Genomic DNA, 13,304 nt, shown 5'->3' with positions numbered 1-13,304 from the left:
GTACTGGTACTATTCATTACACACACGCACACACGCACACGCACACACACACACACACACACATATATTATCTTAATATTGTCAATCTCCAAAGTAAGCTTTGGCAATATATACATTGTTACATCATGCCAATAAAGCACATTGAATTGAATTGAAAGAGGAACAAAAAAAAAGAGAGAGAAAGTGACAATAAGAGAAACAGAAAAACAGAGAGAGAGAGAGAGAGAGAGAGAGAGAGAGATTTGACGGCACGTGTGTGAAGTGCGGCGGGCCTGAAGAGAGTGTGTGTGCAATAAAAGAGCAGCATGGTTAGGTGTGGAGTTATTGCTTTTCCATGTCTCTGTGGTGACAGGGGCTCTGTGGTGACATGGGCTCTGTGGTGACAGGGGCTCTGTGGTGACATGGGCTCTGTGGTGACAGGGGCTCTGTGGTGACAGGGGCTCTGTGGTGACATGGGCTCTGTGGTGACAGGGGCTCTGTGGTGACAGGGGCTCTGTGGTGACATGGGCTCTGTGGTGACAGGGGCTCTGGTGACAGGGGCTCTGGTGACAGGGGCTCTGTGGTGACAGGGGCTCTGTGGTGACATGGTCTCTGGTGACATGGGCTCTGTGGTGACATGGGCTCTGGTGACATGGGCTCTGGTGACATGGTCTCTGGTGACAGGGGCTCTGTGGTGACATGGGCTCTGGTGACATGGGCTCTGGTGACAGGGGCTCTGTGGTGACATGGGCTCTGTGGTGACAGGGGCTCTGTGGTGACATGGTCTCTGTGGTGACATATTGTGCCAAGTGTGATATCCCTCCTAAATAGGTTGGGCTAATGTTCCTATCGACCCAGTAAGGCCAGCAGGCTAATGTTCCTATCGACCCAGTAAGGCCAGCAGGCTAGTCTCTTTTTATTGGTATGTAACGTTATGAAAGTTGTATTGTCAATTTGATTTGTATTTAAATGTAACTTTAAACGTGTACATGACACTGCAACAAAATAACAATAAAGTCAGTAAAGTAAAGTAGAGAAACAGGCCCAACCTATACTAATGCAATTCCCTCTAGGTTACAGAGAGCTGGTAGTCCCATGCAACAAACTACCAGGTGTGAAACAGAGAAGAGACTCAGGGGATATGTTAAATTGGTATAGAACAGACCAAACCCACTAAATTAGTCAAAACAGGAACATTTTACATCTGGATAGAAATGAATTATCTAAAAAGAGAAAAATGTCCTCCCGTGTGCTACCTATATCCCCCACTAGAATCCTCATACTTTAACAATGACAGCTTCTCCATCCTAGAGGGGAAGATCAACAATGTCCAGGCCCAGAGACATATAGTAGTCAGTGGCAATCTAAATGCCAGAACTGGACAAGAACCTGACACCCTCAGCACACAGGGGGACAAACACCTACCTGGAGGTGACAGCATTCCCTCCCAAATATGCCCCCCAAGACACAACTATGACAAAACAACCAACAAAAACATGTCACAACTCCTACAGCTCAGTCACATGCTGGATCTTTACATATGCAATGGTAGGCTTCAAGGAGACTATGGTAGGCTTCAAGGAGACTATGGTAGGCTTCAAGGAGACTATGGTAGGCTTCAAGGAGACTATGGTAGGCTTCAAGTAGACTATGGTAGGTGCACCTACAGCTCATCCCTTGGCTTTTGTACTGTAGATGACTTCCCTCAACGCATTGTTTCTCAGAGCGTTCACAGTCAGCCCAATAACATTCCTATCAGATCACAGCAATATCACAGTCTACTTGAACCGAGCAATATTCAATCATCAGGCTTCAAAGTCAAAGGAACTGCACCATATTAGGAAATGCTATAGATGGAAGGAAAGTAGTGTAGAAACCCACTAAAAAAACGGTATATTTGACCTTTAAGCTACCCTATCGTATCTAAAAATGTCAAACAGACAACCTAAGAAAATTAAAAACAAAGACAAAATGGTTTGATGAAGAATGCAAAAACCTGAGAAAGAAAGTGAGAAACCTATCCAACCAAAAATGTAGAGACCCATAAAACCTGAGTCTAGGCCTTCACTATGGTGGAGCACTAAAACAATACAGAAATACATTACGGAAAAAGAAGGAACAGCACGTCAGAAATCAGCTCATTAGCAGCGGACTTGTACATTTCCTCAGTGAAAACAATGTACTGAGCAAATGTCAAATTGGCTTTTTAGCAAATTACCGTACAACAGACCACATATTCACCCTGCACACCCCAATTGACAAACAACCAAACCAAACCAAAGGCTTCTCATGCTTTGTTGATTTCAAAAAAGCTTTTGACTCAATTTGGCATGAGGGTCTGCTATGCAAATTGATGGAAAACCGTGTTGGGGGACAACATTACAAAATCCATGTACACAAACAACAAGTGTGCAGGTTAAAATGGGCAAAAAATACACACATTTCTTTCCACAGGGACAGGGGGTGAGACAGGGATGCAGCTTGAGCGCCACCCTGTTCGACATCTATATATATATATATCATCAGTAAATAGTAGACATTTGACTTCAGATTCTTGTAGAGTGAGGCCGGATGCTGCAGACTGTTCTAGTGCCCTCGCCAATTTGTTGATACATATTGAGCATCCGGCCTCACCCTACAAGAATCTGAAGTCAAATGTCTACTATTTACTGATGATCTGGTGATTCTGTCCCCAACCAAGGAGGGCCTACAGCAACTAGATCTTCTGCACAGATTCTGTCAGACCTGGGCCCTGACAGTAAACAAATGTTCAGTTGCCAGGACCACAAATAGAAATTCCATCTAGGCACTGTTGCCCTAGAGCACACAGAAAACTACACCTCCAGTGCATTCGGAAAGTATTCAGACGCCTGGACTTTTTCCACATTTTGTTGCGTTACAGCCTTATTCTAAAATGGATTAAATTACCATCAATCTACACACAATTCACCATAATGACAAAGCAAGTGTCACACCCTGACCTTAGAGATCCTTTGTATGTCTCTATTTTGGTTTGGTCAGGGCGTGAGTTGGGGTGGGCATTCTATGTTTTGTGTTTCTATGATTGTCTATTTCTATGTTTTGGCCAGGTATGGTTCTCAATCAGGGACAGCTGTCTATCGTTGTTAAATACAAGTAAAACTAAATGCATGCTCTTCAACCGATCGCTACCTGCACCTACCCGCCTGTCCAACATCACTACTCTGGACGGCTCTGACTTAGAATACGTGGACAACTACAAATACTTAGGTGTCTGGTTAGACTGTAAACTCTCCTTCCAGACCCATATCAAACATCTCCAATCCAAAGTTAAATCTAGAATTGGCTTCCTATTTCGCAACAAAGCATCCTTCACTCATGCTGCCAAACATACCCTTGTAAAATTGACCATCCTACCAATCCTCGACTTTGGCGATGTCATTTACAAAATAGCCTCCAATACCCTACTCAACAAATTGGATGCAGTCTATCACAGTGCAATCCGTTTTGTCACCAAAGCCCCATATACTACCCACCATTGCGACCTGTACGCTCTCGTTGGCTGGCCCTCGCTTCATACTCGTCGCCAAACCCACTGGCTCCATGTCATCTACAAGACCCTGCTAGGTAAAGTCCCCCTTATCTCAGCTCGCTGGTCACCATAGCATCTCCCACCTGTAGCACACGCTCCAGCAGGTATATCTCTCTCGTCACCCCCAAAACCAATTCTTTCTTTGGCCGCCTCTCCTTCCAGTTCTCTGCTGCCAATGACTGGAACGAACTACAAAAATCTCTTAAATTGGAAACACTTATCTCCCTCACTAGCTTTAAGCACCAACTGTCAGAGCATCTTACAGATTACTGCACCTGTACATAGCCCACCTATAATTTAGCCCAAACAACTACCTCTTTCCCAACTGTATTTAATTTATTTATTTATTTTGCTCCTTTGCACCCCATTATTTTTATTTCTACTTTGCACATTCTTCCATTGCAAAACTACCATTCCAGTGTTTTACTTGCTATATTGTATTTACTTTGCCACCATGGCCTTTTTTGCCTTTACCTCCCTTCTCACCTAATTTGCTCACATTGTATATAGACTTGTTTTTTTTACTGTATTATTGACTGTATGTTTGTTTTACTCCATGTGTAACTCTGTGTCGTTGTATGTGTCGAACTGCTTTGCTTTATCTTGGCCAGGTCGCAATTGTAAATGAGAACTTGTTCTCAACTTGCCTACCTGGTTAAATAAAGGTGAAATAAAAAAAAATTAAAAAATACTTAGGTACCCTTTTCCCACCTGTGTTTGTGGGAAATTAACTTTGTTTGATGGCACATAGCCTTAAGCGTCGCGGTTTGTGTTGTATAGTTTATTGTTATGTCAGCGTCATTTCAAATAAAGGAGAAAATGTACGCCCACCACGCTGTTCCTTGGTCCAGTTCTTTTAACGGCCGTGACAGCAGGTTTTTAGAAATGTTTTGCTGCACATACATGTACCTTTGACTATGTACAGACTCAGTGAGCATGTCAATACAAACCATATTTATGCGTGTACTATTTTCACATAAATATAAGACTGTACATAGCCATAATATGACATTTGTGTCTATTCCTTTGAAACTTGTGAGTGTAATGTTAATTGTTAATTATTTCACTTTTGTTTATTATATATTTCACTTGCTTTATTTCACTTGCTTTGGCACTGTAAACATATGTAAACATATGCCCTTTGGCACTGTAAACATATGTAAACATATGCCCTTTGGCACTGTAAACATATGTAAACATATGCCCTTTGGCACTGTAAACATATGTAAACATATGCCCTTTGGCACTGTAAACATATGTAAACATATGCCCTTTGGCACTGTAAACATATGTAAACATATGCCCTTTGGCACTGTAAACTGTAAACTTTGGCACTGTAAACATGTAAACATATGCCCTTTGGCACTGTAAACATATGCCCTTTGGCACTGTAAACATATGTAAACATATGCCCTTTGGCACTGTAAACATATGTAAACATATGCCCTTTGGCACTGTAAACATATGTAAACATATGCCCTTTGGCACTGTAAACATATGTAAACATATGCCCTTTGGCACTGTAAACATATATGTAAACATATGCCCTTTGGCACTGTAAACATATGTAAACATATGCCCTTTGGCACTGTAAACATATATGTAAACATATGCCCTTTGGCACTGTAAACATATGTAAACATATGCCCTTTGGCACTGTAAACATATGTATGCCCTTTGGCACTGTAAACATGCCCTTTGGCACTGTAAACATATGTAAACATATGCCCTTTGGCACTGTAAACATATGCCCTTTGGCACTGTAAACATATGTAAACATATGCCCTTTGGCACTGTAAACATATGTAAACATATGCCCTTTGGCACTGTAAACATATGTAAACATATGCCCTTTGGCACTGTAAACATAACTGTAAACATATGTAAACATATGCCCTTTGGCACTGTAAACATAAACATATGGCACTGTAAACATATGTAAACATATGCCCTTTGGCACTGTAAACATATGTAAACATATGCCCTTTGGCACTGTAAACATATGTAAACATATGCCCTTTGGCACTGTAAACATATGTAAACATATGCCCTTTGGCACTGTAAACATATGTAAACATATGCCCTTTGGCACTGTAAACATATGCCCTTTGGCACTGTAAACATATGCCCTTTGGCACTGTAAACATATGCCCTTTGGCACTGTAAACATATGTAAACATATGCCCTTTGGCACTGTAAACATATGTAAACATATGCCCTTTGGCACTGTAAACATATGCCCTTTGGCACTGTAAACATATGTAAACATATGCCCTTTGGCACTGTAAACATATGTAAACATATGCCCTTTGGCACTGTAAACATATGCCCTTTGGCACTGTAAACATATGTAAACATATGCCCTTTGGCACTGTAAACATATGTAAACATATGCCCTTTGACTGTAAACTTTGTAAACATATGCCCTTTGGCACTGTTATGTAAACATATGCCCTTTGGACTGTAAACATATGTAAACATATGCTGCTGCTATATGCCTTTGGCTGTAAACAGTAAACTATTTTTCCTGTATATTTTTGGCACTGTAAACATATGTAAACATTTGGGTCCAGCAAGGCAGTTGTATACAATTGAAAATATTACATGACATTGCATTTCATAGCACTTTTCACAACACATTAAATGTGTTCCCTCAGGCCAATATTCTACCATCACATTTCTACACGTGTGTGTAGATGTGTGTGCAGAGTATTTGTATTTATTATGGATCCCCACTCTTCCTGGGGTCCAGCAAATTGAAGGCAGTTTATACCATTTAAAAAACATTACAATACATTCACAGACCGTGTGCCCTCAGGCCCCTACTCCACCACTACCACATATATACAGTGCAAAATCCACGTGTACGTGTGTGTATAACGTGTATGTTATTGTGTGTGTGTGTGTGTATGCATGTGTCTGTGCCTATGTTTGTGTTGCTTTACAGTCCCCTCTGTTCCTTAAAGTGTTTTTTAATCAGTTTTTAAATCTAATTTTAATGCTTGCATGAGTTACTTGATGTGGAATAGAGTTCCATGCAGTCATGGCTCTATGTAGTACTGTGCGCCTTCCATTGTCTGTTCTGGATTTGGGGACTGTGAAGAGACCTCTTGTGGCATATCTTGTGGGATATGCATGGGTGTCCGAGCTGTGTCCCAGGAGTTCAAAACAGACGGCTAGGTGCGTTCAACATGTCAATACCTCTCATAAATACAAGCAATGATGAAGTAAATCTCTCCTCCACTTAGAGCCAGAGATTGATATGCATATTATTAATATTAGCTCTTTGTGTACAGTACATCCAAGGGCCAGCCTTGCTGCCATGTTTTGAACCAATTTTCCTGTCCTTTTTTGTGGCACCTGACCACACGACTGAACAGTAATCCAGGCGCAACAAAACTAGGGCCTGTAGGACCTGCCTTGTTGACAGTGCTGTCAAGAAGGTAGAGCAGCACCTTACCATGGACAGACTTCTCCCCTTAGCTACTGTTGTATCAATACGTTTTGACCAGGACAGTTTACAATCCAGAGTAACTCCAAGCAGTTTAGTCATCTCAACTTTCTCAATTTCCACATTATTCATTACAAGATTTAGTTGAGGTTTAGGGTTTAGTGAATGATTTGTCCCAAATACAATGCTTTTAGTTTTATAAATATTTTGGACTAACTTATTCCTTGCCACACACTCTGAAACTAACTACAACTCTTTGTTAAGAGTTTCAGTCATTTCAGTTGCTGTAGTAGCTGACATGGACATTGTTGAGTCATCTGCATACATAGACACTCTGGCTTTCCCCTTAGGGAATTCCTGATTCTACTTGGATTATGTTAGAGAGGCTTCCATTAAAGAACACCCTCTGTGTTCTGTTAGTCAGGCAACTCATTATCCATAATATAGCAGGGGGTGTAAAGCCATAACACATAAGTTTTTCCAGGAGCAGACTATGATCGATAATGTCAAAAGGCGCACTGAAGTCTTACAAAACAGTCCCCACAATCTTTTTATCATAAATTTCTCTCAGCCAATCATCAGTCATTTTTGTAAGTGCTGTGCTTATTGAATTTCCTCCTCTATAAGCATGCTGAAAGTTTGTTGTCAATTTGTTTACTGTAAAATAGCATTGTATCTGGTCAAACACAATTTCTTCCAAAGGTTTACCAAGGTAACAGGCTGATTAGTCGGCTATTTTAGCCAGTAAAGTGGGATTTACCATTCTTAGGTAGCGGAATGACTTTTGCTTTCCTCCAAGCCTGGGGGCACACACATTGTAGTAGGCTTAAATTGAAGATATGGTAAATAGGAGTGGCAATATTGTCCACTATTATCCTCAGTAATTTTCCATCCAAGTTGTCAGACCCCAGTGGCTTGTCATTGTTGATAGGCAACAATCATTTTTTACCTCTTCCACACTAACTTTACAAAATTCCAAAAATTACAATGTTTGTCTTTCATAATTTTGATCCGATATACTTGGATGTGTAGTGTCAGTGTTTGTTGCTGGCATGTCATGCCTAAGTTTGCTAAACTTGCCAGTAAAAAAATCATTAAAGTCATTGGCAATATCAGTGGGTTTTGTGATGAACGAGCCATCTGATTCAATTTCATTTAAGGTGCTTCAAAACCTTTTACTATCATTCTTTATAGAATTTCTGCTTGTTTCATAGTATAGTTTATTCTTATTTTTACTCAGTTAAGTCACATGATTTCTCAATTTGCGGTACGTTTGCTAATTGATTCCGCAGCAAGACTTATTTGCCATTCCTTTTGCCACATCCCTCTAAACCATACCATTTTTAAATTCCTCATCAATCAATCAGAAATGAATAGTTTTGACTGTCATTGTTTTAATGGGTGTAATGCTTATTATTACTTGGAATAAGCTATGTCATAAATGTGTCAAGTGCCGCGTCTGGTTGCTCCTCATTACACACCACAGACCAACAAATGTTCTTTACATCAACAACATAGGAATCATTACAAACGTATTGTATGACCTCTTATACACTATATTAGGTGCAGCCTTTGGAACTTTGGTTTTCCTAGATATGGCTACAGTATTGTGTTCACTACATCTGATGGATTTGGATACTTATTTAAAGCTAATTTCTGCAGCATTAGTAAAGTGCCCCACCAGTTTTGAGCCCCACCTGCATCGCCACAAAAATACATTTTATTTTATGTTGTTGTCTGTTTTGCATGTTATTTTGGCATTAATGTCACATATCAGTTTGCAAACAATGTCAAGTAAAATAAAAATCATTGAGTGAATAAAGCCACATACAAACATGCTCTCTTTTGTGTTTTCTTGAGTAAGGCAGCTGCAAAATGCAGGTGTTTCAGCCCAGCTCAGTGCTTTCTGTGGTGGTGGGGCAGCCAGCGGAAAATACGGAGCATACAGGTTAGTAATGTTCTCTAGTTGCGCCGTGATTGGCTCAGAGTTCTGTCACTCATGGGGACACTACTTCATCGTAAAATCTAATAGTAGAGCTCGAAAATTCAAGCCCCTTGTGTGCTGCCATTGAGTTACATTAGAAGTGCCCATCCAAGAAGGCACAAGCTCATTGGCCACAGATAAATTTGACTGGACTGATCATGTCAACATCATACTTTCAAAATCTTAGCTAGCAAGCAAGCAGTCATCATCATGAATCAAGTTGACAACCTACTGGCAAATCCTTTTCAATCCTTGTCATATGAAGAGAAATTATAGATAAAATGTATCGGTGCTCATCGGCCATTGAACATAAACATTACACAACAAGATGGAAATGGCAAATTCAACAATGAGTGGTTTGGAAGGACCAGTGGCTAACTAACTGCAAGCACTGCAAAGCAATCACTAGCCTGCTATTCAGTGGAGTGGGTTTGTGGTCCCAAGTCTGGGATTAAGGTCTCTTTTCCATGTTGAAAAGGATAAACATTCAACATTGGCCATGCTGTCAATCCAGCATAACTTCTGCTGCGCTCAAAACAACTGGAAACTCAGAACTGGGAAATTTGACTTCAGTGAGTTCAAGACAACAAGACAACTGAAAATACGTCTTGAACCGTTAGGGAACTCGGGCCTCTTTCTAGAACTCTGACCTGAAGATCACTGACATCATCATGATTCAACATTGTTTTTTTCCTAGTTCCCAGTTGTCTTGAAATCACCATAAATCCAGAGAATTACAGACTTTGATGACAAAGTTTGCCCTTGAAGAACCGCCGCGCCACCTTCCTGTTCAAGTGAGCACAGCACAACAAGGTGAATCCAAAAATGTCTTGTATGCTGCTGCATAAATTATGTCATATGCCAGGGAGATATATATATTATAGCTAAGAAAGTAATGCTAAGTTTATGTTGTGTAGTAAGCTGTTAGTAGCCCATGTGCCTTTCCCCATTTTTTTTTGCCTACTGTTCTGACTTGGTGGTGCACATGTAGCCTGTTTTAGAGAAATGTAATCATTGTCTGCTTATATGCCTTTATATATCCTACGGTTCTGACTTGGTGTACAGGGAGAATACTGTAAAAACGGCCCATGTTCTGAATTCTGTCGCTGTACATTTCAAAAGTGCTGAACAAAAAGTTATATTAACTACCTCTGTCCTACTGAATTTAATTGAATTTATTTTGGGCAACAGATATGTACAAAATGCACAAGGTGGACCCTGAGGACATCACTTGAAAGTATTAATTAAAACGCTTATTTCCAAAGTGGTCCTCGACGGTAAAAACAATAACACATAACGATTAAAAGACAAGACAAAATTACAAACAATCATAAACACATTCATTTATATTGACGTCCTAAAAAGTGGCACTATTCACTGCACTTCTCCCGAACCTTAAAAATCAACCATATTCATTTCACATTGAAACAATCTATTAATTGCAGGATCATACCGATCCTTCAAATAAATCCACCTGACCAGCATTAGGGGCCACAAGGGGCAGTGGAGGGGTTTATTTTACTTAGACAACCTTGTCTAAAGCAAATGTAACTTTTTCTTTGCTTGATCTCCAAGGGAAGTCTATTCCATATACAAATGCCTGTATGGAAAAACGTGCTCCTCACAGTACTGTTTACTCTTGTGATTTTACAAGACATAACGCTAGCTCTCGTATTGTGACTGTGTTGATTATAGACCACATCAATGTGATTTTTTATGTAACCTGGGGCACAGTCAAACATATGATTAAGTTTAAGATGGTCCACCCTGGACTCCAACGGCAACAAGCCCACCTCCCTGAACTCCTGTACCCCTATGTGGGTCCAGCATATACCTGATAAATTATTTTGCATGACCTGTATGGGGCGGCTGGTAGCCTAGTGGTCAGAGCGTTGGACTAGTAACTGAAAGGTTGCAAGCTCGAATCCCCGAGCTGACAAGGTAAAAATCTGTTGTTCTCCCCCTGAACAAGGCAGTCAACCCACTGTTCCTAGGCTGTCATTGAAAATAAGAATTTGTTCTTAACTGACTTGCCTAGTTAAATAAAAAATGTATAAATTTCAGCTTTTTTCATAGCCCACTATACCAAGCAGAGCAGGCTAATGCTAATGCTAATGCTAATGCCTGCTCTGGTATAGTGGGCTATATATAAAGGCATATAAGCAGACAATGATTACATTTCTCTAAAACAGGCAATAGGCTACATGTGCACCACCAAGTCAGAACAGTAGGCACAATTGATACATTTTTTATTTAACTAGGCAAGTCAGTTAAGAACAAATTCTTATTTTCAACCTTAACCGCATCAAGGTTGAGACAAGCATATTCTTAACTTTAATGTTAAAATATCTAGTGTTACGATATAATAATGTCAATTTGTTTACCACTTTAGAAATAGTTTTTTTTTATCAGCAATCAGGTCTCCAGAAAGGGATTGATCTAGGGACACACCAATATCAGATACACTTGTTTTAGATTCAATCTCCTTGCCTACACAGTTTACTGTTAACTTGTCAGACCTAAGCAATCTACGTTTTGTTCCAAACAAAATCTATTCAGTTTTTCCCTAATCGATTCAGTTTTTCCCAACCAATCTGTAACAAAATGCAATTCCTTACTCAGGGTCTCCTCTATGTAAACTGTATCCTTCCCAGATACCAGTATGGCTGAATCATCAGCATAAAGCAAGAGGTTTACTGTATCTGGCATATCATTAACGTATATCAGAAATAAGAGAGGCCCTAAAATGGATCTCTACAGTACTCCACAGGATATTTCTTTGGCCAGAACATCACCAAGCACTATGCCAACTCAGCGACACAATGGTAAGGAGTAACTGAGCTGGGCTCGGGCCATTGATAAGTCATTTTCTCAACGCAGCCTTATAATGCTGTGAAAGGATCCAGGAACCCAAATGATATGGGGTGAATCCCATCCTTATAAAACAAGCTTTGTTTCAAGAAGGTATTAAAAAATGGTCAATAAATGTTACACCCACAGAGCTGCAATAGTCAATTGAATTCAGAGACCGAGAGACCGAGAGAGACAGACAGAGAGAGACAAAGAGACAAAGAGAGACAGAGAGAGAGAAAGAGAGAGAAAGAGAGAGACCGACAGAGACAGAGACAAAGCCAGAGGCAGAGACGTCTGAGAGAGAAACAGTAAGTGAACGTTTTCAACTTGTTCTCATCTATCTCTCCCACAGAGTGGGGTACACCCATCTATCCTCTGGCTGAGCCCCAGGTTCTGTGGCCCAGTTACAGTGCCTCCCTGGTGGGTTGGAGTTACAGGCTCACACCCGTCTCCTGGAGAGCACAGACCTCTGGCTGTTTGTTAATGCAACAACACAGACAGAATTAAGGAGGGAAGGAGAGAACCTTAACTATTTGCACATCGTTACAAAACTGTACATAGCCATATGACATTTGAAATATCTCTATTCCTTTGAAACTTTTGTGAGTGGAATGTTTACTGTTCATTTTTGATTGTTTATTTCACTTGTGTTTATTATCTATTTCACTTGCTTTGGCAATGTAAACATATGTTTCCATGCCAATAAAGTCCTTTGAATTGAATTGAGAAGGGGACAGAGGGGAAGGGAGAGAGCGAGAGAGAGAGCAAGAAAGAGAGCGAGAGAGAGAAAGGGGGAGAGAGAGAGAGAGAGAGAGATAGAGAGAGAGAAGGGGGGAGAGAGAGAGAGAGAGAGAGAGAGAGAGAGAGAGAGAGAGAGAGAGAGAGAGGAAAGGGGTAGAGAGAAACAGAAGTAGAGGGGTAAAGCGAGAGAGAGAGAGAGAGAGAGAGAGAGAGCGAGAGAGAGAAAGGGGGAGAGAGAGAGAGAGAGAGAGAGAGAGAAAGGGAGAGAGAGAGAGAGAGAGAGAGAGAGAGAGAGAGAGAAAGGGGTAGAGAGAAACAGAAATAGAGGGGTAAAGCGAGAGAGAGAGGGAGAGAGAGAGAGAGAAAGGGGAGAGAGAGAGAGAGAAAGGGGGGGAGAGAGAGAGAGAGAGAGAGAGAGAGAGGAGAGAGAGAGAGAGAGATGAAGGAAGGAAGGAAGGAAGGAAGGAAGGAAGGAAGGAAGGAAGGAAGGAAGGAAGGAAGGAAGGAAGGAAGGAAGGAAGGAAGGAAGGAAGGAAGGAAGGAAGGAAGGAAGGAAGGAAGGAAGGACATGGGGGAGTAATCAAGGCAGTACAATGAAGAGTGAAAGAATATTCCATTCATATAACCCCCCTGTAATGTTGCTTTGGTTGCTATGTAAACATCTCATTGTTTGTGAACTGGCCAGATGCCGGGCGATGTACAGTGCAGCACTCAGGAAGTCACAC

At 40.8% G+C, this 13,304-nt stretch overlaps 1 protein-coding gene across 4 annotated transcripts in view; it reads right to left on the bottom strand.

Annotated features, from left to right (window-relative positions):
- Positions 1-13,304, bottom strand: part of LOC115124135 (SH2 domain-containing protein 3C-like) — a 178,769-nt gene that overhangs the window by 28,759 nt on the left and 136,706 nt on the right. The window lies entirely within an intron of this gene.

The sequence above is a fragment of the Oncorhynchus nerka genome, linkage group LG22 (genome assembly GCF_034236695.1).
Source record: "Oncorhynchus nerka isolate Pitt River linkage group LG22, Oner_Uvic_2.0, whole genome shotgun sequence".
In the NCBI taxonomy this organism is placed as follows: domain Eukaryota; kingdom Metazoa; phylum Chordata; class Actinopteri; order Salmoniformes; family Salmonidae; genus Oncorhynchus; species Oncorhynchus nerka.
The sequence above is the reverse complement of the archived record's forward strand: the minus strand, read 5'-3'. Positions and strand labels throughout refer to the sequence as shown.